The sequence below is a fragment of the Canis aureus genome, chromosome 22, assembly GCF_053574225.1.
Source record: "Canis aureus isolate CA01 chromosome 22, VMU_Caureus_v.1.0, whole genome shotgun sequence".
Taxonomy (NCBI): domain Eukaryota; kingdom Metazoa; phylum Chordata; class Mammalia; order Carnivora; family Canidae; genus Canis; species Canis aureus.
This window is the reverse complement of record NC_135632.1, coordinates 43,583,115-43,608,621: the sequence shown is the minus strand read 5'-3', so window position 1 is coordinate 43,608,621 and position 25,507 is coordinate 43,583,115. Positions and strand designations below refer to the sequence as shown.

At 43.4% G+C, this 25,507-nt stretch overlaps 2 long non-coding RNA genes across 6 annotated transcripts; one reads left to right on the top strand and one right to left on the bottom strand.

Moving 5' to 3' along the window:
* Window positions 1-5,013: 5,013 nt before the first annotated feature.
* Window positions 5,014-12,779, bottom strand: LOC144294108 (uncharacterized). Of its 4 annotated transcripts, XR_013361512.1 has the most exons (6): window positions 11,713-12,774; window positions 9,944-10,122; window positions 9,333-9,419; window positions 9,022-9,182; window positions 8,114-8,366; window positions 5,014-7,814 (listed from the first exon to the last, which is right to left on the bottom strand). It is a non-coding gene; the product is annotated as an uncharacterized LOC144294108 (long non-coding RNA). The 4 variants fall into 4 exon arrangements; XR_013361514.1 differs by having other exon boundaries at window positions 5,014-8,366; window positions 9,944-10,218; window positions 11,713-12,779; XR_013361511.1 differs by having other exon boundaries at window positions 5,014-8,366; window positions 11,713-12,775.
* Window positions 11,987-25,030, top strand: LOC144294109 (uncharacterized). Of its 2 annotated transcripts, none has more exons than XR_013361515.1 (3): window positions 11,987-16,866; window positions 18,991-19,132; window positions 20,791-25,030. It is a non-coding gene; the product is annotated as an uncharacterized LOC144294109 (long non-coding RNA). The 2 variants fall into 2 exon arrangements; XR_013361516.1 differs by having other exon boundaries at window positions 12,019-12,469.
* The last annotated feature ends 477 nt before the right edge of the window (window positions 25,031-25,507 follow it).

Here is a 25,507-nt window from a genome sequence, read left to right as displayed (position 1 = left end):
TTTCCGCGTTTCATTTACAGATCAAGATGCCTGGGATTACTTCAAGTCTTGACTTCAGTTTTACTTCTCTAAAACCTGCTTTAGATAAAACATAGTGCTTCTTGGGAGTTTCCTTTTAAGTGCCAACTCTTGATTTCAGCTCAGGTCATGATCTCAGGGTTGTGGGATCAAGCCCATCATTGGGCTCTATGCTGGACATGGAGCCTGCTTGAGATTGTCCCCACCCACTACTCTTGTGTACACCCCAAAAAAATGGGATAATTGTAAATATTATAGTGGTGCCCTTGGAATTTTTTTTCTAAGGTCAGACCTGATAATTCTTTTACTAATGTCTGCACTGGCAAATTCTGTAGGGCCAGAGTAGAGTAAATTGGCTTTTAGTGATAGCCCTGCTGTATGCCAGTTGTGTGGCCACTTCCTTTTTTTTTTTTTTTTTTTTTTTTTAAGGGCCAAATTACCATTTGTTTTATTTTTTTATTTCTTTTTTAATAATGAATTTATTTTTTATTGGTGGTCAATTTACCAACATACAGAATAACACCCAGTGCTCATCCCGTCAAGTGCCCCCCTCAGTGCCTGTCACCCATTCACCCCCACCCCCTGCCCTCCTCCCCTTCCACCACCCCTGGTTCATTTCCCAGAGTTAGAGGAGTCTTTATGTTCTGTCCCTTTCTGATTGTGTGGCCACTTCTTGAGTGGCCTCTATATTTGAATATCAGCCTAGGTTAAAGGTAGAGTAGGAACCACTGGAGGGGCCCCAGCCTGTTACCAGGTCAGCTTGCCTTCAGGTTCTGGGAGGGTTGTACAGGTGTGTGTACAAAAATGTCCTGTTGTGCTCTCCATATCTGTTCTGTGTTTTCGATTCTATTTAATATGCTTAACAGCTCTCCTGAAGTCCTAGTAACATTTGACCCATTAAAAATTAGAGAAATAGAGTGGAGGTTTTGAGGAACCTAAATGATTTGTTGATGAACTCCCAAAGAGCTATAAATGTCTGTGTAACCTGATTTCCAGGGCCCCTTCCAGTAGGACGGGTAGTGAAGGGATCCCATAGCTCTCAAGCATGGTGATTGTACATTGGCTATGCAGAACAAGTTTGGATACCTCTACCGTAGAACTATAAAGTGCAATGTGCTTAGGCCTTGAACCCATAGGACTTTGTAGTGCTCTAAGTGGCTAGCAACACCAGTTAATTCCTGGGATCAGGATGGCTGGGGAGGAGGTGGGGAGAAACAGGTGCAGAAGGAAACCTAGGAAATGGGAGCAGGGAGAGGAGTAGATGGTATTAACAGCTTATTTGTTAGCATTATCTGGGGTAGGGGGCCTGTTCAGGGAACAAGGGCTTGAAAAACGATATATTCTGGCAACTTCATCTGTCTTCCAGAGAATAATCATGGCATCCCATACCTGCTCTCAAGCTATGTGTGCTAGTGGCCAGGACCTCCAAACCAGAGACCTTGCTGTGTTCTTTTGCTTCTTGCTCAGGCATTTGTTTCCTGGCATTCCCACAATAAATAGTTGTTTTTTCCCTCTAGAATCCCTGGCATAGTTGACTTGTGCCCAGCATGAATCAGGCAAGGGATCGTAGGTGGAATTTTTCACAGATCTTAGCCACCTAGGTTTAGCTTGCCCAGGGCATCTTCCTGCCTCCAGGAGAGAGATCCTATTTCTTTTGTTCACAGCTAAGATTCTGCCCCAACCCAGCACCGCAAGGTGGCTCAGACCTGTCATCCCACTCTGTCAGCATAGTGGCCCCATGGCTCCAGACCCAGTGCCTTTAAGCCAGCGCGAACTGGAATAGGCATCTTAAACACTTTGACTCAGTGGTGCCTACCTGATGGTCTGTTCCTCAGCACTGCTGAAGGGAAGATTACCCACCCCCCCCACCCCGGGTGTGCACCCTGCAACTGGCAGCTTTCCCCCATGGGTGTTAGCAGCCTTGAATTCCCAAGGACCTTGGCTGGAGTGAGGAAGACTTTCTCCCTGCACTGCATCTGATTTGGCCAAGTGGGCCGCCTCTATTTCCTCAGTACCTCTCCATCTCCGTTCACACTAGCACTAAATCTTCCTGGACATGGTAACTCGTTCAGTTGTCCCACCTGATCTTGGGGACTGCTGTGAATAATACATGGTTTGTCATTTTTCTCTTTAACGATACCATGAGAAATCCCTAGCTTAAGGTTTTTCTTATCATAGCTTCCAGCTTTTGCACTTCCTGGGTTTTCTACACTTCTAGAAAAGGAATTACATCCAGAAGTTTTGTAGAGTTCTCCCATTTCTCCCTCTGCTTTCCTAAATACTTTGAGGACTTCTCCTTCCATAGATGTGTTTCTTGCTATGTCCCAGGACAAGGGCAAATCAACATCCCCATTGAATTCAGCCCTACAGAACTTGACACTTGGTAGATACCGGTGAATGAATACTCTTGAGTGAACAGACTAAATGTTAGGAGTGCCTGAGTGGCTCAGTCTGTTAAACATCTGATTCTTGATTTCAGCTCAGGTCATGATCTCAGGTTGTGAGATTACTGAGCCCCACATGCGGCTCCACACTGGGCATAGAGCCTGCTTGGGATTCTCTCCCTCTGCTCGTTACCCCCCACTTGTTCTGTCTCTAAACAAAATCTTTCCAAAAAAAATTTTAAGTCTTTATTTAGGGAGCATTTAAGAAAGAGCTGAAGAGGGGTACCCGAGTGACTCTTTTAAGTGTCTGCCTTCAGTTCAGGTCATGATCCCAGAGGCCTGGGATTGAGCCCCACATCAGGTTCCCTACTCTGCAAGTAGCCTACTTATCTCTCTCCAGACCTCCCCCATCCCTCCCACCACTTGTACTGTGAATAAAATCTTAAAAAAAAAAAAAAAGAAAAAAAAAAAAGCTAGAGAGTTACATTCCACTTGGCAAACCTGGGGCTCCTAACAAGGCTTGAATTGCCCACTCTGTTGCATGTTACTCATCTGCACAGAGCTCACTTCACAGGCAGCTGCATCACCTGCTCTAAAACTTCCTAAGGGTGTTTCAGTCAGCTCCACGTCAAAGCTGCAGCCTCACACGGTGTTCAGGGACATGCTATATACTCCCTGAGCTTGGCTTGGGTTGTCTGGTGAGTGGGTGGGTGGGCCTGGGTCTGGTCTGGGCTATGACCCTGCACCAAGTACACGCTCACATCTCCCAGTGGCAAGTGAAGGGACTCTGGTTGTTGTACTACCCTGGACATCCTATGCTATGAGTGAGGCAGATGGTGGAGCAGGCTTTGGAATCAGCCATGCCTGAGATGAAAGAAAGCCCTACCCAGCTCCTTCCTCGTGTGTGGTTCTGGACAAGAGATGATGTCTCCCAGTGACCCAAGTGGCCCCAGCATGGGAATAATAGAATTGTGATTCAGGGATTGTTGTGCACAGCAATTAGCTTGGGTCCTGGCAGGTAGCAAACATTCATTCTATGTATCACATTGTCTTGTTAGTGCATAATTTAAAAAAATTTTTAAATTGTAAGATGCATCATATGTGCAGATGACTGCAAAAATATATTTGTATGTTATATATTTGTATATTCTAAAGAATCAAATGAACGCCTCTGTAGTCATTACGTGGATTTTGAAATAGGTGCCAGGACCTGAGAAAGTTGCCGTGTGAGCCTCCTTCTTGCCCCCTGAAGTCATAGAGCTCCTCTCCTGCAATCCCTTGGTTCACTTGATTGTTTTACCTAAATGTACCCTTGCAATCAAGAATTGTTTAGTTTCCCTATTTTTTGTTTCCCAAAAATGGAATCATAGCATATCTTCTTGTGTGATTTGCTTTTTAAAATTTTTTAATTTTAATTTTTCTGGGGGGAGGGGAGGGACAGAAGAAGAGAGAATCTTAAGCAGGCTCCATGCCCAGTGTGGAGCCTAAGGTAGGGCTTGATCTCATAACCCTGAGTTCATAACCTGAGCCCAAATCAAGAGTGCTTAACCAACTAAGCTGCCCAGGTGCCCCTTGTGTGATTTGCTTCTTGCCCTCAATGTTATTTTTGGCTTTTCATCCCAGTTGCTTTGAACACTTTTGATAGATCCTGGTACACCAAAATTTCCCCAAGTCTAACTTTACCGGCTAACATCAAATGGTTTCACAATACTATACAAAATCCTATGAAAACACAGCCACAACCCTCTACTTTGTATTAAAAACACCATCCTTTCTTTCTTCACTTCTCAGAACTGCTGCCTCTCAAAATCCAGGGTCTGCCCAAGCAAGATCTGATCAGGCTGGCCTCTCTATTCTACCCTTTGCTGACACCACCCAGGCGTCCCAGTTATATATATTTTTTAATCAATTAGTACATTTCTATTATGAATACAGTTGGGATTGACTGATCCTGTAATTTAGAGCAGTATAGACTGATTTACAATACTTTTTTCAATCCTATATATCTTGCCAGTTTCTTATTTTATGTTCTTCCCTCAATGAAATTATATAATTTTTCCAGAAGAGGTTTTACAGATCTTTTGGTAAATTAAATTCCTAGAGACTTTGGATGCCTGGGTGGCTCAGTGGTTGAGCGTCCGCCTTTGGCTCAGGGCGTGATCCCAGATTCCCGGGATTAAGTCCCACATCAGGTTCCTTGCATGGAGCCTGCTTCTCCCTCTGCCTGTGTCTCATGAATAAATAAAATCTTTAAGAAAAAATTCCTAGACACTCAAGATACTTTAGATCATACCCTTTCATACCCTTAAGGAAACCACTTTTAGCAATACTGTTGTAACAGCTTAATCCATATTCTACGTAACAGATAATCCAGTGATGAATGTCACTATTGCCATGGGGCTTCTGACTCTACCTGAGCAATCCAGACCTGTGGAAGGCAAGGATGACATTACTAAATCCCATCCATGAAAAACCTGCTCCATTCACTACTCCATTCTGTACTCATTCAGTAGAGCAGAACCTGTGGTGCTGAGTGCAGCAGGTTTCACTTAGGAATAACCCAAGAATTACTCAATTTTATCTCTGCAAAGAATCTCAAGCAAAATAAGAATTCAACATTCAATAAATATTTATTAAGGACTTACTCCAGGCCAAACAGTATTCTAAACGTTGGGAATAGAGTGGTGAATGAAAACAAAGCCTGTGACCTTGGTACCTATATGTTGATTGGAGAGGCAAATAATTAGTTAACAAGCAAACCATTTTTTATGGGATCAGAAGTGAGGATGATGGAAACATGGAGAAAAAGTTATGTCTGAAACAAGAATCCTAGGCATTAAGCTATAGAGAAGAGAAGCAAATAGAATCATTGAGAGAATCAAAAGAGAGTAAAGAAACCCCTCTGGAAAGAGGAATCTAAGCCCAGTCTCACCAGGTGGAGCTGAGAGAGATCTGTTCTCATGGGGAACTGGGGCCTTTACCATAGGCCCTGGAATCCCTTGGAGCCCCATGCTCTGTGAAAGGTATAGATCTCGATCTCTACTGTCTGCCCCACAGAAAATTCATCTACATTTCTCCCCCTCCCTTTTCCTTTAGATATTTCTGGAAATGAGTTGGGGACCAGGAAAAAAAATCTCAAACCACTTAAGACACCTACCCCAGTTCTGCCCCCTTCTGTATCCTCCTGAAAGTGTCCTAAAGAGCACTTTCCCCTTTCCGTGGGTTGTTGGCTCAGTTCACACTGGTGCCAAGAGCACCGCACATTGCCAGAAGTGCCCATCATCATGTCGCCACCAAAAGGCCCTGCACCACCTGCTGGGCCACTGGCCTCTGCATTTCCTTCTATCCAATACCCTATCCCAACCCAAAGGTGTCTTCCATTTATGATTTGCAAGAGAAAGTTACAGCCTTAAGCATGGGAAAGTAGTTCTCCAGACCATCATGGCCATACACAGGACTCTGCTCAGGGCCTCAGAGGCTTTCAAGCCTGAAGGAATGAACGGCCTGGTTTGATGTTTATTTCAAAATCTGTTATAGAGGATAATTTTTTTTAGAGGATAACTTTTTTGTACAAGTGTATATCATTTCATACAGATATAATTCTGTTAAGCAAATTGGCTTTTCAAAACAATGCCTATTAATATTCTGCATTTGCAATTTAGAAATGAAGAAATATCACAATTTAAAATACAATGGACAGATTTAACAATAAGACACTGTTGGAGGGAAGTTTCGTGAACTAGAAAAGCATGAAAAAGTTACAAGAAGAACAGATACAGAGGGGCAGAAAGAAGTTAACAGGATAAAAATGAGAAAGTCAAACATCTAGTGGGAAATTGCAACAGAAGAAGAGAGAATGAGGAAAATCACTGTCAACAAGAAAAGGCTGAGAACTTTCTGAAATTCTCACAAATCCGCAAATTCAGGAATCCCACTGTGTACCAAGTAGGATCAATTTTTAAAAACCCGTCCTTTGCATTGTTGAGGAATCATGGAAACACCAAAAACAAAAGTGTTCTTGAAAGCAGCCAAGGAGGAAAAGAGCACCTGAGTATTCCCCATCAAGAGAGATGGAAGATGGTTGAATGAGAAAAATGGTCAACCCAACTCTGTTATTCAAGAACTAGGACAATATAAGGACTTTTCCAGACAACAAAAATAAAGTTAATAAGGGGAGAAAAAGGTGATGCCAGAAGGAAGCTGTGGCCAAGAATGCTGGTGGTCCACCAATGCCCATCCTCCCTTCTTCCACACTAACAGCTTCCTTGATTTTTATAGCTGGGCATAGGCTGAGAAGCAGGTACCTCAAATTCCATGGTGATAGAATGTTTGGTCAGGTTTTGAGGCCTGCACTACTTTGGATGGTAGACTACAATTTGACCAAATCTGTAGCATTAGAGAAACGGTAAGAAAGATCCAGAATGATGGCTTATTTTTATTGCTTTGGGCAAAGAGAGACAACTCCAGCTAAATCTAGTGAGCCTATAAAGCAGAAATGGAAGGATCCAGAGTTTTGCTAATGCAGGCATATTCTATCTCTGGCATCTGTATATTCAGCCAAGTATTTCCAACCAAGTCAAACAGTTAAGAGCTATGCATCAGAGGGGGCAAACTCTGAAGGGGAAAACATTCTTACTCTTTGGAAAGATGGCATGCAGGAAGGTGAGTTAAGATAGGATTAAGGTATTGTTTTCTATTCCAAAGCTACCATAAACAAGAAAAAAATCTGGCAAAATCAGATTATGGTAATAGGGCTTTAGAGCAGGAACTCTCCTACTGGCTGGTAGGAGTATAAAATGGTACAGTTTGGCATTAATTAATAATAGAAGCATCTATAATATCCTTGTTAGGGATATGCACCAAAGCAGCTCATGCAATTTGCACTAGGATTGTGGACAAGAATGTTAATCAACAAACCTGGAAGTGGTCAATGGTCCATCTACAACACTGTTGATCAACTGTCCTATATTTATATCACAGGGTACCAGGCAGCAATGAAAATGAACAAAGCACAGCTCACACAATGACATTCATCAACTTCACAAACTTAACTTTCGATAAAGAAAGTGGTAACAAAAATTATTCCTAATATGAACCATATGATCCTAATATGAATCATTTGTAAAAAGCTTAAATACAGGCAAAGGGAAACTATAGAGATGTATTCCTTGGTGGCACACATTATAGACATCAATAAAGCATCCAATTTATGGGGTAAAAACCAAAAAAAGGAAAAGGGGTGCCTGGGTGGCTCAGTTGGTTGAGCATCTGACTCTTGGTTTCGGCTCAGATGGTGATCTCAGAGTCCTGGGATGGAGCCAAGCATTGGGCTCTACACTCAGTGGGGACTCAGCTTCAGATTGTCTTTCCCTCTCCATCCCGCTCTTGCTCTCTCAATAAATATAATAAAATCTTTAAAAAATAGAGAAAAAAGCATTCAATAAAATATATACAAAGAGCAGAAAGGACATGTTGAAGATAAAGTGTTTCAATGTCTTTGTAAATGAGAGAGGTTAAAATACCAACTTTAGAATATAAGAATGTCTCTCATCCCACAGTTTACTGTGTAATATACAACCTTACCACTACCCCACGGATGGATCTGTCCTCCCCCTCTTAATCTGAGTGAAATTTTGGAATTCTCTCAACTAATAAGGAACAGTGGAAACTGTATTGTGTGATTTCCAAGGACAGCGTGAAAGTGCCACCACCTTTGCTTTGGATTTCTTTGTTCTGGGAATTCCACCATCATCCAGTGAAGAAGCCCAAGAAGCTGAAAGAAGCCCACTTGAAGAAGAAGCAAGGCCCCTTGCTCCCAGGCCCCAGACCAGCCGAACTGCCAACCAATAGCCAGCATTAATTTGCCAGCCACATGAGTGATCCGTATTGAAAGTGGATTGTCCAGTCTCTGAGCCATCTCTGTGGATGCCGTGTGGAGCAGTTGTAAGTCATTCCTGTCAAGCTCTGTTGAAATTGAATATTTGTAAGCAAAAGAAATCACTCTTGTTTTAAGCAGCTTACTTTTAGGCAAGTTTGTTATTCAATAATAGGTGGCTAATACAATGGAAAAATTCTAGAGGCCTTTCACTAAAATAAGAAAGAAGACATGATGCCTACTATCACCAGTCCTTTGTATCATATCAATGAACTTATCTGGCAATTAGTTACTCTTGTGACTAGGCAAGAGTAACTAATTATAGACACAGTAATAGCCAATTGACTTTTCCCTATAGAATTTACAATAAGCATTTATCTGTAATATTATAGCTTTTGTATCTATTGTATATGTTAGTTATATAATATAAATTGTTAAGTGGCTACCAAATAATTTGTATGTTTATTTTCCTATTTTTAATATTTCACAAAATTTCTCCTTTATAAACATAGCTGTCATGAACATCCTTGTGGCTAACTGGATCAAAGGACAGGGATATTTTAAGGATTTAAAATAAAATCATTACATTTTCTTAAACTGAAGTTTAGTAGTGTCAAAAGAGAATGCAGGGATCAATTTATCATCACCCACAATAATTACCAATCTTTGTTAATCTGATTAATGAAAAATTTCATCTCAGTGCCATTTCTTTTGCTTTTAACTAGGTAAAGAGCAATTGCTGACCTGCTTTGAGTTGAATGTCTGGGAAGAGGGTGCAAGGCTTGCCGCTCTGAAAGCATTCCTCCATGCACTGGGAAGTGGGTCTGGGGGGCATAAGGTCCCCTCTGCCAGCAATAATCTATGCATAAGAGGATCAAATAAAAAGCCACTGCCTTCCATGTTTGCTGCAAAAATAAAGAGAAAAAGAACGTAAACTCTCACGCCTTATAATTTTGTTCTTCACCAATATTTGCTGAAAGCCATGTGCTCTTCATGGAGCTAGGAACATGGGATCTGACAAAACTAGAAACATCCCCTACTGTCTGGGAATTTACCTTGTAATTTGGAAAGAAGCCAAATCGAAAGGCCTTTATCATGTGAAGGTGTGGAGAAGTAGAGATACCTCTACTGCTTTTTTTCCCCTGTAGAAAGAGTAGGTTTATGAATTGAAGATAGAGTACTTGAGAAAAAAACTTCTATTTTTATATTTCAAAGAATTTACATCTTTCACCTTCCCCACACCTACAGTAGAGACTACCATCTAAATTAAAATGGGAAAATAGAGGAACAAATGGCTTTCATTCATCTCAATCCGTAAACCAAAGCAGGGCACCTGACAGATCACTGTCATTCTGTTAACCACAGGAGGGCAGTGGCACTCCGCATGTGAAATGCTTCCTGGCCAGTACATTTTCAAATACTGATGAAGACAGGTGCCTTTTCCATCAGCTGAGATGTAGTTCTTGAGACCAGAATACGACCCAGGGTGCTTTAAAACATGGCTTCTCTCCTGTTGGTAGGGTTCCACCGGGAGGTGGCTCGAAGGTCCCCTTTTGTGACAGATTCACAAGGAATTGCTTTTGAGCCCCCTGCATCTTGCCAGTGATGGGCAGTCCAAGGGACTCCGTATCCCAGAAGACTTCCTCCAACTCAGATGGGCACTCACCATGAGAGGGCACCGTGGGAATTTCCCACAGCACCTTCCTGAGGCTGGGAGGGACATATGGTGGTCACCAGTGCAGTTCCAGGTGTCCTAGCCGGCCTGGAATGATCCTACTTTCACTGTGAACAAGCTGTCCTTTGCTTTTTCTTCTTTTTTACATGATTTTATTTTATTCGAACTTTCTAGAAACCAAATTAATGCATTATTTACCAGAGCACAGATCCCAAACACTTGCTACTGTAGAAAATGCCATCCACCATTGTTCAGGAAACCAGAACCTTAAATAAAAGACTGAAAAATTTCAGCAAGAATATCTTAATTTAATTCGTACCATTCTGGTGCATATTACACACATTCCAGCATTCCAGATTGAAAACAGCTTTTGTGAAACAACCCAGAAAAATCTAATTAAGAGTTCTTGTTCTTGCCTTCTAAATCCCCTTGGGCAGCAGCTTGGCTTCTTCACTTGGGGGGGTCACAGCTTATTACCACTCTGGACTGCCTCTTGGGAGGCATTCCCCAAAACCCAAAGCCCTTGGCTCAAGGGACTCTGAAATATTTTCCAGCATGGGAAATCTTTATAAGACAGTGAACTGAATTTCTGACACACAGAGAAAGAAGTTTGGAATGTGTGAGGTGAAAAAAAAAGGGCAATCGAACTGCATATTACCACTTGGGATGGAAAATGGAAATTGACGTGATAGGAAATGAGACCAGGTTCTATCACTTCTAAACTGGCTGCAAAGGATATTTCCAGCGAGTGGTCCTAAACATGTTTTGAACACCTATATAGGGCAATATTACTGTGCAAGTCTAGTCTCTAGGTTAAGGGTCAATCATGCGACTTCACTCATATTTCTTACAACTCTGCTAACAGACTGGACCTGCTTTTGTAATGGCCAAGCAGCTCCATTTAGACAATCTTCCATGGATAAACACTAAAAGCTCAGGAGGAGATGTCAAAAGCTGTTGCTGGAAGATTAAAAAAAAAAAAGTGGGTTCTGGAAGGGAGTTGACCCCTATAAAGTCACTAGATGAGTGTCCCATTTTTTTGTAGCTGTTATCTTTTGTCAACCCCTATCAACCTTGATCAGGACATGCATAACCAGAACTAGTTTGAGGCAATTGAGTTAAAATCACCTGTAACCCCCCTGGCCCTTATTGGCTATCATCTCATACAAAGAAAGAAATGTATTTCCTATCCACGTTTTCACATGTGCAGGGATGGAATGTATACCTGAGATTGTTCAAGGACAAAGGATGTCTTTGTGAAAGGACTAACTACAAGGGTTACAGCGCGTGGCAGGCATACAATGAATGTTTTCTTCCTTTCTCCTTTTCCTTCCTAGGAAATAGTAACACTGAGTTCAGACTTCACATCCCCAAATTCCTCTTTTGATCCCTTCTCTGAGCTTGGTATTGTCTAATAAACTTAAAAGGAGGGTGTCTGTCTGTGGATGTTGGTCTCAAGTATTAAGGAGCAAAGAGCCTTCAAACACCAAAGAAATGCCAAGTCCAGGTTACTGCTGGGAAAAAAGAACAGCATGAAGGAGTTTAGCAGAGAAAGTAGCTTTTGGGGGGACACTTAACATTAGAAAGTAAAAGGACCTAGTAACCACTGGAAAGGACAGCTAAGGGTTCTCCCTTTATCCAGAAACAGGCCATGGTAGGATAAAACCCAGGAGCCTCGGGCACCCTAGGGAGGATTTAAGGGGGCTGCGTCTTGGCTACCATCACAACCAGGCCCTCATAATTCTATCACCCTTGCTTACCTTTAAGCGTTTGTCTGTCTCAGCGGTGTAGGGTGAGGAAGTGACTTGTCCTAACTTGATGGTGCCTGGCTCTAGTGACAAGGGCTCAGCCCAACCGTGCCTGCCAAGGCCTTTGGCAGACAAGCCCTTGGTAAACGTGGACAAGTCTGATCTAAGCCTGGCTGGAGAAGGCTTCCTTCAGGATTTGCCTTTTGGGAGTCAGGCTCACGTGGTCTGAGTCACTGAGGTCAGCCCCGGGTGCGCAGCGACCCGGCCCCAAGCGCACAGCACTCCCCCTTGGCCTTAGCCCGGACTGCCAAGAGCGGTGGCAGGGGACAGCCGTGCAAGCCGGCTGGGCGAGGCTCCCTCCTTCACGGCCTCTAAAATTGGAGCCTGTGCTCCAGTAGGTCGGGAAAGAGGCACAGGAAGACGGGCAGCTGAGTCCAGTCCCACATCCCTCGCTCCCGGGGGTGCACAGGCCCGGCTCCGGGAGCCTCGGGGCTCCGGGCAGTCCCGGCCTGGGACTTGCGAGCGAGCGGAGGGCCGCACGGACCCGGCTCCCCCGAGGACGAGGACGAGGACGAGGACGAGGACGACGGGCCCGGGGGCTCCTCGGTCTCCCCGCCCCACCAGACCTGCTCCCCGGCCCGGGGGCGCCCTCGGTCCCCCGCCCGCAGAGGGGCTGACCCAGCAGGCTGCTCCGGGGCACCGCAGCGCTCCCCCACCCGCCTGGGGGCCTCGTGGGCTGGGGGCCCCCTCGGATTCCTCTTCACTCCAGGTCCGGGGCGCCGGCGCCAAGGGAGTCCCCACCTTCTAGCCCTGTTTATCTCTGGCGACCCGCCCTGGGCGCAGGCCCGTCTCCCTCTCTCCGTGCTCTCAGCCACTGCCTGTGACCCAAGATCCCTGGGAGATTCCCAACGGCCCCCCGCCAGCACCCCAACAGCACTTAGTCACCCTCAGGGGAATCCAGCTAATCCCAACGGACCCGGGGCCCATCCCAAGGGTTCCCACCAGCCCCAAAGGCCTCTAGCCAATCCCCAACGGCAGCTAGCCAGGGGCCAACGGTCCCCAGCCAACCCTGAGTGACCCCTGGTCAACGACCCTACCTTCAGATCTCCTGAGGGGTGGGGCTGGGAGGGCTCCTCAGAGGACGCTGTCTTTAAAGGGGTGCTGGGAGGATGAGGAGGAACTGACAGAGAGGGTCTGTTGTAGGCCGAGAAGAGGAGGCTGCCTGGAGAAGCCATAACTTGGGGTGGGGGGTACCTCTCATTATCTAGAGTCCAGCTGGAGCTTAGAACCAGAAGAGGGGAAGTGGACAATGCTGAGTAGGAGAGAGGAAGCGAGATCACAAGGCCTCCATCTCTAATGGAGAGGGTTGTGCAGTGTAGTCAGATGTCTGGTGTAGAAGGAAGCTCTGGGGACGGGGGGACAATGGAGGAAGTTTGCTGGCAAGTCTGGGGTGAGAAGCTGGCCAGGAGATTGTGTGGATGAACTAAGTAGGAGGGAAGATGGCCTGGGCTAGAAGAAGATGGCCTTTTGGGTGGAGAATTGTAGACTTGTTTTAAAGCTACGGAAGAGAACCTAAGTCACACAAAGCAGGAAAGAATATCCAATGGAAAAAAAGATAATCTCTTCAACAGATGGTGTTGGGAAAATCGGACAGCCACATGCAGAAGAATGAAACTGGACCACTTTTTTACACCATACACCAAAATAGACTCAAAATGGATGAAAGACCTAAATGTGAGACAGGAATCCATCAAAATCCTGGAGGAGAACACAGGCAGCAACCTCTGTGACCTCAGCTGCAGCAACTTCTTGCTAGACAAGTCTCCAAAGGCAAGGAAAACAAAGGCAAAAATGAACTATTAAGACTTCATCAATATAAAAAGCTTTTGCACAGCAAAGGATACAGTTGACAAAACCAAAAGACAATAGAATGGGAGAAGATATTTGCAAATGTCTTGCAAATATACTGTATTTGGATATACTATATCCAAAAATCTATAAAAGACTTATCAAACTTGACACCAAAGAACAAATAATCCAACCAAGAAATGGGCAGAAGATATGAACAGACATTTTTCCAAAAAAGCATACAAATGGCCTACAGACACATGATAAAATGCTCCACATCACTCGGCATCAGGGAAATACAACTCAAAACCACAATGAGATACTACCTCACTCCAGTCAGAATGGCTAAAATGAGCAAGTTAGGAAATGACAGATGTTGGTGAGGATGCAGAGAAAGGGGAACTCTCTTACACTGTTGGTGGGAATGCAAGCTGGTGCAGCCACTCCGGAAAAAGTATGGAGGTTCCTCAAAAGTTGAAAATAGAGCTACCCTACGACCCAGTAATTGCACTACTGGGTATTTACCCCAAAGATACAAGTGTAGTGATCTAAAGGGGCATGTGGACCCCAATGTTTATAGCATCAATGTCTACAATAGCCAAATTGTGGAAAGAGCCCAGAAGTCCATCGACAGATGAATGGATAAAGAAGATGTGGTATACATATGTAATGGAATACTACTCAGCCATCCAAAAAAAAAAAAAAAAGAAATCTTGCCCTTTGCAATGACATGGATGGAGGGTATTATGCTAAGGGTATTATGCTAAGCGAAATAAGTCAGTCAGAGAAAGACAATTATCATATAATCTCACTCATCTGTGGAATTTAACAGACAAAACAGAGGATTGTAGGGGAAGTAGGGGGAAGAATAAAATGACAAAGTCAAAGAGGGAGACAAACAATAAGAGACTCTTAATCATAGGAAACAAGGTCACTGGTATGGGGGGGGTGACGTAGCTGGGTGATGGACATTAAGGAGGGCACATGATTGTAACGAGCACTGGATATTATATAACACTGATGAATCACTGAACTCTGCCTCTGAAACTAACAATACACTGTTAATTGGATTTATTTTTTAAGATTTTATTTATTCATGAGAGACTCAGGGAGAGAGGTAGAGACATAGGCAGAGGGAGAAGCAGGCTCCCAGTGGGGAGCCCAATGTTGGACTCGATCCCAGGACCCCGGGATCATGACCCAAGCCAAAGGCAGCCACTCAACCACTGAGCCACCCAGGTGTCCCAATTAATTGGATTTAAATTTAAAAAATAAACTGGGAAACCATAAAAAAAAAAAAAAAATCCTGTCATCTGCAAAGAACCTGTTACAGACCAGACAGGATGGTGGAGACAGGGGTGTGAAGACAGGGATCCCAGTTCTGCACTGTCCACCCAACATTTTAGTTCTCTTCAGACACCAGTTGTTTTTGTGTTCTGCAGTAAAACCCAGAGTAAGCTCTTAGGTAAAATGACAATGTCTTTCTGGAAGAGGCAAAACCGGTATGCTGACGATCCTTATCAGAAGTATCATGGTCGGACAAACCTGAAAGTATAATTCAGAAGTTTTATGACCTCCCAGGTATTGAATATGCACCTTTGCGTATATGATGTCTTTGCAAAACAGAATAAATACAAAACTTGAAGACAAAAAAGAAAACATTTGGCAGCACTTGTGAAAATGGGAATGCAATTCTACTTTTCAGCACCTACCAGGAAAGACAGAGGTGGAGAGAGTGAGCAGTCCATCCCTGCAGGCAGGAAGGGGTGAATTGAGCAGAATTTACCAGCAGTCACTGACTAAAAAGCATATCTTCTGCTAATGATCACCATTCAATAGAAATTGATAACAAGGGCATCGATAGACTCCTCCCCACTGTGGCGACTGCTGCCACATGCCTCTCCAGCTGGGTATGGCCCTAGGGACTAGCATTATTGCTGCCTTGTTTTTAGCAGAGGAACTTTGGGAACAACCTAAATGTCCATCCACAGGGGAAAGGCAAAATCAAAGATGATCCATGCACTTGATGAAACAGGGCATACAAGGAATTCATATACCTGTGTGTCTGAATGGATTCTAAAAACACTGAACAAGCAAACATGCTTTGAATATGAAAATATTCATATTGACACTTCTTAAGAAAAAGCACATTTATATAATATGTATATTATATACATATATAAAGTATAAGGAAGACGGGCCTGGAGAGAAACATTCCCGAAGCAGTTATACTGAGCAGGACTTGAGGGCACTGGGGTTGGGAGTGATACTAAAGAGGATTTGGATTTAGGGACGCCTGGGGGGGCTCAGTGATTGAGCATCTGCCTTTAGCGCAGGGCGTGATCCGGGTTCCCAGGTTAGAGTCCCACATCGGGCTCCATGCATGGACCCTGCTTCTCCGTCTGCCTGTGTCTCCGCCTCTCTGTGTCTCTCATGAATAAATAAAATCTTAAAAAAAAAATTGGAATTTTGAATTCCAGCAAAGAAAAAAAGGCAAATGCAGTTACTGGTATAATTAAAAGTGGTACAACTGGAAGTAAGCAAGTATTTTTTTAAAAAGTACCTATGATGAGAGGCGCCTAGGTAGCACAAGTTGGTTAAGTGTCTAGTTCTTGATTTTAGCTCATGATCTCAGGGTTGTGAGATCCAGCTCTGCATCAGGTTCATGGGCTGGGTGTGGGCACAGAGCCTGCTTAAGATTCTCTCTCTCTCTCTCTCTCTCTCTCTCTCAACATCCCCTCTGCCCCTCCTCGTGCCTCTCTCTCTAAAAAAAAAAAAAAAAAAAAAGTGTTAAAAGTATCTAATGAAAAAAAGGCATCAGCCTCTTCACTCCATTGTTTAGAAAGTACAATACTCTCCCTCCGCCTTGCCTCATTTTGAGGACATGAGTGGGACACAAGAACATCCTGGCCACACCTCACTGACTTATGGTCCTACCTACATACGGAAACTCTCTGGAGCCTTTCAGGCCTTTTCACAGCCTGCTGTTTCTGGGGACCTGAGGGTCAAGTTGAAGCCTTTCCAACCCAGCTGTGCCCCAAGGTCCAGCTTGGGGTAAGCACAGCATGCAAGGTGCTTGTGATTTGCCCCTACCTCCTGTATCTGCCATGCACACCCTCATGAACCCTCTCCACTCACCTCCCTAACCCCCACCCTCTACCCCACCAGCCTCTGTTTGCTCTGTTCAGTTCTAGCTCCTTCCCATCCCACCCAAGGACACCACATTCTGGCCCTGGCTGGGAAGTAAACATGTATGCTTTTGCCACCAATATTGGAATGTTCATCTCAGTAGAGTACAGTATCAGAGCAGCATGTGAGGTAAAGGAAGTTCTGGAAAATGTGAAATGTCCTAACCATCTCCAAGAAATGTGTTCTTAAAAGGACCTTGGCCACGCAGAGAGCCTGGTGTGCTGCCATGAGAGGCAGGTGGGAAACCCAAGGGTCTGAGAGGAGAGGCAGATGCCTGTGCAGGGGGCCCAAGGGACACTGTGGTTCTCAGGAAGGATTTTTTTTTTGAAAGATTTTATTTTTTATTCATGATAAAGAGAGAGAGAGAGAGGCAGAGACAGAGAAGCAGGGAGAAGCAGGTTTCATGCAGGGAGCCCGACGTGGGACTCGATTCCGGGACTCCAGGATCACGCCCTGGGCTGAAGGCAGGCGCTAAACCGCTGAGCCACCCAGGGATCCCAGGAAGGATGTTTTTAAACATGGTGGGGAAAACCCAGGTGTAGAGACTGAAGGCTGAGGAGCTGGCCCAATGGCACTGGCTAGCAGTAGCAGGAATTCTAAGACCAACAGGGTGCTCAGCTCCAGCTCTGGCCAGGTCCCCCGTCTGTGCAGAAGGAAGGGAGCAGTGCATGCAGGGGTAGGTGTGTGTTCAGCATGTGGATGCCCTGGGATGAGGATAGGCTGCCCTGCGCTCCATGAGGCACTCTCAATCTGCTCTGTGATCACAGCAAAAGGAAGTAGGATGGGTGACAGGTGGCTCTGTCTTCCCAGGATGGCTGGAGTTGTTTCTTTAACTATATTATTTGCTCTCATCTCACTACATATATATAGATGCTGTCTTTATTTTTTTTAAAAAAATTTATTACTAGAGAGAGAGAGAGAAAGCACGAGCAAGGGGAGGGACAGAAGGAGAAGTAGGCTCCCAGCGGAGCAAGGAGCCCGATGTGAGACTTGATCCCAGGACCCCGAGATAATGACCTGAGCTGAAGGCAGACGCTTAACTGACTGAGCCACCCAGGTGCCCCATTTTGTTTTTAAGTAGGCTCCATATCCAGTGCAGAGAACAACACAGGGCTCAAACTTAGGGTTAAGGTTAGATCAAGACCTGAGCCAAGCAAGATCAAGAGTTGGACTCTCAACCGACTGAGCTTCCCAGGCACCCCAACAGATGCTTTCCTAAAAGCATACATGTGAATTTTTCTCTGACATTTCCTTTCTCCTGTGGTCACAGAGCTTCTTCTCTTGTGATACCTTGGTTAACTTTATCGTTTTACCCCTAAATATGTCCTTTTTATCCATACATTGTTCAGTTTTCTCATTTGTTTTTTTTTAAAAAACTTCATTAAGATATAATTCACATACCATATAATTTAGCCATTTATAGTGTATGGTTTCCATGGTTTTTCACGTGCTCAGAGTGTTGTAGTTGTGTAACTATCTTCATAATCAACTCTAGAACATTTTCCTTATCCTGAGAAGAAACCAGAGCCCATCAGCAGTATTCCCCAGTCTCCCTCATCTCTTTCTCCAACCCTAGGCAACTGTTAATGTGCTTATAATCTCTATAGATATTTCTGTTTTGGACACTTCGTATAAATGGAATCATATGCATATGGTCCTTTGTGACTGGTTTCTTCCTCATAATGTTTTCAAGGTTCATCTGTACTGTAACATGTATTCATACTTTTTTAAATTGTTGAATAACATACTACCTTATGAATATACCACATTTAAAAAATCTGTTTATTAGTGATGGACATGTGGACCATTTCCATTTTGGGGCTGTTACCAATAACGTATTATGAACATTTGTGTACAAGTGTTTGCGTGGGCATAGGTTTTCATTTCTCTTGCAAATACTCCTAGGAGTAGAATTTCTGGGTCACATCTTAAGGAACTACAGACTGTTTTCCAAAGTGGCTGTACCATCTTACATTCTCATCAGTAGTGTATGAGGGTTCCAACCCTTTTACATCCCTACCTATACTGCTATTATCTGCCTTTAAAGTTGTGTTGATGTGCATTTCCCTGATAACTGTATGCCTATTGGCCATTCATATACTTTCTTTTAGAGAACTATTCAGTCCCTTGCTCATTTTTTAATTGGGCTCATTTGTTTTTGAACTTCCTACCAATGGAATCATAGCATATGTATTATGCTTTGTGTGATCTGCTTCCTTTTCTCGATGTTATTTTTGTGCTTCTCATCAACAGTTGCCATGTTCCTGTAGAGTCATTGATGACAACGTCCTGCTATAACAAAACACCACAGCCTGGGTAGTTTATGAACAACAGAAATGTATTGCTACAGCTCTGAAGGCTGGAAGTTAAGAGATCAAGATAGCATCATGGCTAAGTAAGGGTCCTCTTCCGAGGGAATGGAAGGGCTAGGGAACTCTGGGACTTCTATTTTATAAGATACTAATTCCATTAATGAGATCTCTACCCTCATGGCCTAATCACCTCCCCTAGGTCCCACCTTTTATACCATCATGTTTGGTGGTTAGGATTTCAACATATGAATTCTGGAGGAATACAAACATGCAGACAACAGCAACTGGAATGGCCATTTGAGTTGTTTCCACGTTCTGGCTCCTACCAATAAGGGTGCTTTGAATATATTTGATAGATCCTGGTGCACCAAAATTTCTCCACTGTGGGTTTTAAATTCTAACTTCACCAGATAATGTCCAATGGTTTCATAATCATATATCAAATCCTATGAATAGAGCCACAACCCTTGGCATTTTCTGCTGAAAACACCATCCTTTCTTCACCTCTAAGAAATGATGCCTCTCAAAAATCCAAGGTCCATCCATGCAAGGTCTGATCCTGGTCTCTCTCTTCTTCCCCAAGCTCTGTGAGTCTGTCCCTAGGCCAATACTATATTCTTCTAATTAGTAAAGGTTTATAGTTTACTATAAACTTTCATTATAGTTTATCATGACATCTGGTAGGGCAGATTTTTTTACCTACAGATTTTGTAGATATCATATAGATATAGATATCTACATATAGATATCATATAGAAAGATAATTTGCCTAGTGTGTATGTGGATATACCAAAGGCATTGATTGGAACAAGGGAATGGTGGTTTTCTATGAGCAGAAGCCCTACAGGATCCATTGTCACAAGGTAAAGTGATAGCTGTGATTGAAAGGAACACTTAATATGATATGGGCCAGAGGGCTGGTGGTACAAACAACAGGAGCAAGGTCTTTGGATGAAAACAGGACTGTACATTATCCTTTGTTCTTCCTTCTTATGGTCTTTCCCTCTCTAGCCTTCCAGAAGTCACAGGATTGTTCCAAATACTTCCCACAGTTCCTTTACCAGTCCTATCTTCTATATCCCAGTGTCAGGGAACTGAAGGGCTACTTACATCTTGGAAAAATGAACATTAAAATAGAAGTTGGAAAATGAACATTAAAATAGAAGGAAAGGGCTTTCATATTTCACTAAGGAGAATTATCACTTTGTACATCATAAAGAAATGGAACTTAAAAACTCATAGCCAAATTCCCTGATTCTGACTATAGGAACGCCATTGGATTTCTCCACTCTCCTATCAATATATATAAGAAAGTGGTGTCCAAACCACAAGGAGTAAACTCTTAATCCTTCTTTAAATTGAATAGCACACCAAGCATCTTTATAAAGAAATGGAATAGCATTGTGAGCATTATAATAAAATAGAAACCAGAAAAGCACTCCTGATATGGTTGAGCAGGGTTTGGTGAAATTATATTTCAGTTATTTATAGCATGAACGAACAAATTCAAGATGCTAAATGCATTTTTAAATGTAGTCTTGTCAAAGATTGTTAAACACAGAATTCTCACCATAGATCTAGGTGTCAACTCAAGGTGCAGAAACATCTGAAGTGTCTGTGTAGGATTCTGTCTCCAGGGGGCCCTCGGCAGAACGCTTTGGCCCTTGGGGCCCACTCTGAGTGAGATGTGGGTCTTCTGCTCTGGAGTCTTACCTTGGTTTTCTTCTCTTCTCTCCATTAGATATGCCTAGAAATGAACCAGGAAGAGGCATCTACCTACATTTCCCTGGGTAAATGAGGTTAACAGAATTTTCCTACTCTTCTTCTGTGGTATAATAAAAAATATATTGGTCTTTGCCTCTAGTTCCTGGCACAGAGCTCCTAAAACTCTTGGAATTTCCTAAGTGAGAAGAATGCCTTGTGTGCTAATAAGATGATTCAAGGTCAGAGCCCCTACATAGCTTCAGGGTGGCAGCTGTTCACTCAAAAACCAACCAGATGATTAGAGGGCCAGACCTTTCAGCCCAACTCCAACCCCTAACCCTGTGACCTCCAGGGAGGCAAGAGGGACCAGATTGTGTTCTACCACCAATGATGGATGATTTAATTAATTATGCCTAAGTAGTGAAACCTTGATTTAAGAAAAGAAAACAGCCTTTATTTTTTCAAGTTTTGTTTTAAAGATTTTATTTATTTCAGAGAAAAAGAGAACAAGCATGAGTAGAGGGAGGGGCAGAGGGAGAAGTAGACTCCCCGCTGAGCAGGGACCCCCCCCCCCCGCAACATGGGGCTCCATCCCAGGACCCTGCGATCATCCCAGGACCCTGCGATCATGACCTGATCCCAAGGCAGACACTTAACTGACTGAGCCACCCAAGAAAACAGCCTTTAAGGAGGTTCCACAAGAACCATAGAGCTACCCTATGACCCAGCAATTACACTACTGGGTATTTACCCCAAAGATACGTATGTAGTGAAATGATGGAACACCTGCACCCCAATGTTCATAGCAGCAATGTCCACAGTAGCCAAACTGTGGAAGGAGCCACAATGTCCTTCAACAGACGATTGGATAAAGAAGATATGGTATATATATATATATATATATATATATATATATATATATATATATATTTTCAGCCATCAGAAAGGATGAATACCTACCATTCACATTGACATGGATGGAACTGGAGTATATCATGCTGAGTGAAATAAGTCAATCAGAGAAAAACAATTATCATATAGTCTCACGCATATGTGGAATATAAGAAAGAGTGAAAGAGGGACCATAAGGGAAAGGGGGAAAATGAGTGGGGATAAATTAGAGAGGAAGACAAACTGTGAGAGACTCCTAACTCTGGGAAACAAAAGGTTGCAGAACGGGAGGTGGGTGGGGAGATAGGGTAACTGGGTGATGGGCATTAAGGAGGGCACTTGATGGGATGAGCACTGGGTGTTATACTATATGTTGGCAAATTGAATTTTATTTTAAAGATTTTATTTATTCATGAGAGACACAGAGAGGCAGAGACATAGGCAGAGGGAGAAGCAGGCTCCCCACTGGGAGCCTGATGCAAGACTTGATCCCAGGAACTGGGCATCATGACCTGAGCCAAAGGCTCAACCACTGCACCACCCCGGTGCCCCAGGTGTATTGAATTTAAATTTTTAGAAAAGAACTTCTGGATTGGGGGTGTCTGGCTGGCTCAGTCTGTAGAGCGTGTGACTCTTGACCTTGGAGTTGAAAACTCAAAGCCCCATGTTGATTATAGAGATTACTTTTTTTTTTTTTTAAAGAAATAAAGTACTTCTGTGTTGATGAACATATCGTTGTTCTGGGAGTGTGGCTGTCCCAGAGAGGACACAGAAGCTTTGTGAACCCCGCACCTCCCCCCGCCCCCCGCCAACCCCCAAGATATCTCTTCCCTATGTTTTTTTCTTCCACTTGGTTCGTTCCGAATTATACATCCTTTATAGTAAACTAGCAATATAAGTAAAGCTCTGCGGGTCCATTTTTATATATAAAATTTCTTAAGTGAGCCATTCCTGCATGTCAAATAAGGCTCACTAAAGAGATTCCTCCCAGGACTAGACAAGCTCTACACAAAAGACAAATTCCAATCCCACACTTAATGTCAAAAAGGCAGTTTTCTAGAAAGCTTGCTTTGTCCTGCCTTCAGAGTTGCAGATATATCAAAATCACCTTTCTGTTACTGGAGATGGGGTCTTGGGACCCCACAATGCTAGGAATGAAGCCGGATCTAAAATTCAAAGGCACAGGCAAGGCTTAACTGGGGCAACAGGTGGAGGTGAACAGAAACTCAGCGCGGCCAGAGCGCAGTTCGGCGGGTCTCCCCGGGCACCGCCCACCTCCCCACCATCAAGGCCCGGCTCCAGTGCAGGTTCTCACGCTGGTCCATTATGCTAATGAGGGCAGGAAGGGCCTCCTCCTGATTGGTGGATATTGAGAGGCACCTCAGGCCGCTCAGGTGGTTTTGAAGGTGGCTTTTTAGGTTTGCGGAGCCTCCGTGAACCGGCTGTGACTGCAGCTGGTGCACTAGACGCAAGCAGTTTAGTGATAACAGCCAGCAGGGAATGCATATTTTTCACTTGAGATTTGTTGGTCCCTGTCTCATTTCTACCCAGTTCTTTAAAAACATGAAGCAGGATTACTTTACTGCCTTAGTGTATTTAAAAAAGTATTCTTTAATCGAGTAAGACACTAAAAGCAAGAAGAGAAAGAAGAGAAGGCAGGAAGGGAGGGAGGAAGGGTGTCCATGGTCAAGTTCGATTCCAGGCAGTGGTAATGCTGTATTTATAAATGTTGCATATTTTTTCAGAATTTAAAATAAAATCAATAGACCACAGAGAGTTTTTGCTTTATTTATAAAATAAGGAATTTGGTTAAGTGATCTCTAAATTCCTTTTTTCTCCCGAGTAGTGGGTGATAGAGCAGGTTCCCCAGGTGACCTGATAAAACTTCACATGGGCATGGACAAAGAAGTGAGGTTGCCTTCTGGGGTCATTCAGCTGTTTGGTGGCAGGATGGGGACTCTCGCCAGCACCCCTCCAAGAAGTGCAAAAGCTCCTGAGGCATCACAGCTCCGTGTGGGGGGCATACTGGTGGCATCTGACTCCTCTCTCCCTCTGCTGTAGCTTCAGGCAGCAGCTCCCCGGGGACTGCAAGAGACCTCCGGGAATTTACTTCATATGGGTATGGTGTCAGGCTGCAGGGAGGTAGCAGAGGCTGTAGAGGTCTGGAAGGTCTGGAAGACTCAGACCATATTTGCTTTTTAGGAGGCTCAGATGGGCCCACACAACTAAGAGCTCAGCACTGGTCCACGACTGGTGGGAGGAAGCCTGTTCCCCTTTGCTTCCCTTGCCTTGCTGGTGTAAGTTGGGCTCCTGAAGATATTAACTAAAGAGAGGATGAGTAAAGTAGTGATTGCAAAAATGTAGGGCCTGTGGCTTATGAATTACACAATACACGATGAATATTGATTCAATCCTTTTCCCAAAAACTATGTACTTGGAAACCAAGGTACCCAATCTTTGTGCTGGTTGCTGTGGTACTAATAGCAAGAATTCAGTAATTTCAAAAAACCACCGTTGCTCAGCTTAGGGACTGAACTCTCCATGTAACCAATAGAAAATGTCATAAATTTTCTCTGCTCACATCTCCAGGTCCATGTCACTACCCTCTAAAAATCTCTTACCCTCTAGACACACTGAGGTGCCCCATATCTCCCTTCCAGGACTTCACAAGGCACCATTCCCTCTCCCTCTGTAGTTTTTTGTTTTGTTTGGCATATGGCAGTTTTTACCATTTCTCTTGGAGAAAAAGAAGGAGAATATATTTTTGATTTTTTAAATTCAAAATATGTTTCGTATTTTGAGTGCTTGGCTGGCTCAGTCAGTGAAGCAATGCAACTCTTGATCTGGGGGTTGTGGGTTTGAGCACCACAATGGGTGTAGAGATTACTTAAAAAATAAAAATAAATTAGGGGCATCTGGGTGATTCAGTCAATTAAGTGTCTGCCTTCATGATCTCAGTGTCCTGGGATTGAGCCCTGCATTGGGCTCTCTGCTCAATGGGGACCACACTTCTTCCTCTTCCTTTGTGCTTGCTCTCTCTCTTTCTCAAATAAATAAATAAAAATACGTTTAAAAAGAAAAATAAATAAAATATACAAAAACTTAATAAGAGTGTTAAAAATAAAAAAACCCCACTCTAAATATGTTTCAGTAACAATGAAATAACCACATGCTAATAATTCGAATAAAAATGAAAAACTGTAATAGGTATTTGGTTCAAAAATGTCCCTGAAAAATTTAGAATCACAACTCTTTATGTGTCCTGCAACCTCTCAATTATCTGTGCCAAATTATTTATTGTATAGAATCCTGTGGGAAAACTTCAAATCCTAGGTTGCTCCTGGCTTTCTCTCTAGATAACACTATCTAAAACCTTTTATTTTCAAGTTAGTATATTCTCAAAGCCTGCAAGGTAATTGAATGTCTGCCTAAGGAAGTATGAAAATCATTCTAAAAATCATGTTCTTCCATAGGTAAAGAGTGCTTTGTTTTCTCCAATCGTCACACAAAACTGATGTAGAAACCCCAGCTGATGTTGGGGTTTGGAGCCAAGAGTCAAGAAAGAATTCTTGCTCTTTGGTACAAAAAGGTGGTTTTTATTAAAGCATGGGGACCGCCCCGTGAGCAGAAAGAGTTGCGCTGGTATTGTGACAGATTTATATACTTTCAAATTTGAAGGGGGTCAGGGACAGCACAAGCCCCCAAGGATTTTGTAAACAAGGTTTCCAGGGTCCTAAAGGGGTTAGCTATTGTTAGGAAAAGGTCATTTATTGCCTTGTAGTAAAAACTCAATCATGAGACCCTTTAGATGTATATCAGTGGGTCATAGGCTTGGATGATGACTGCCAACATGTATCTTAGAG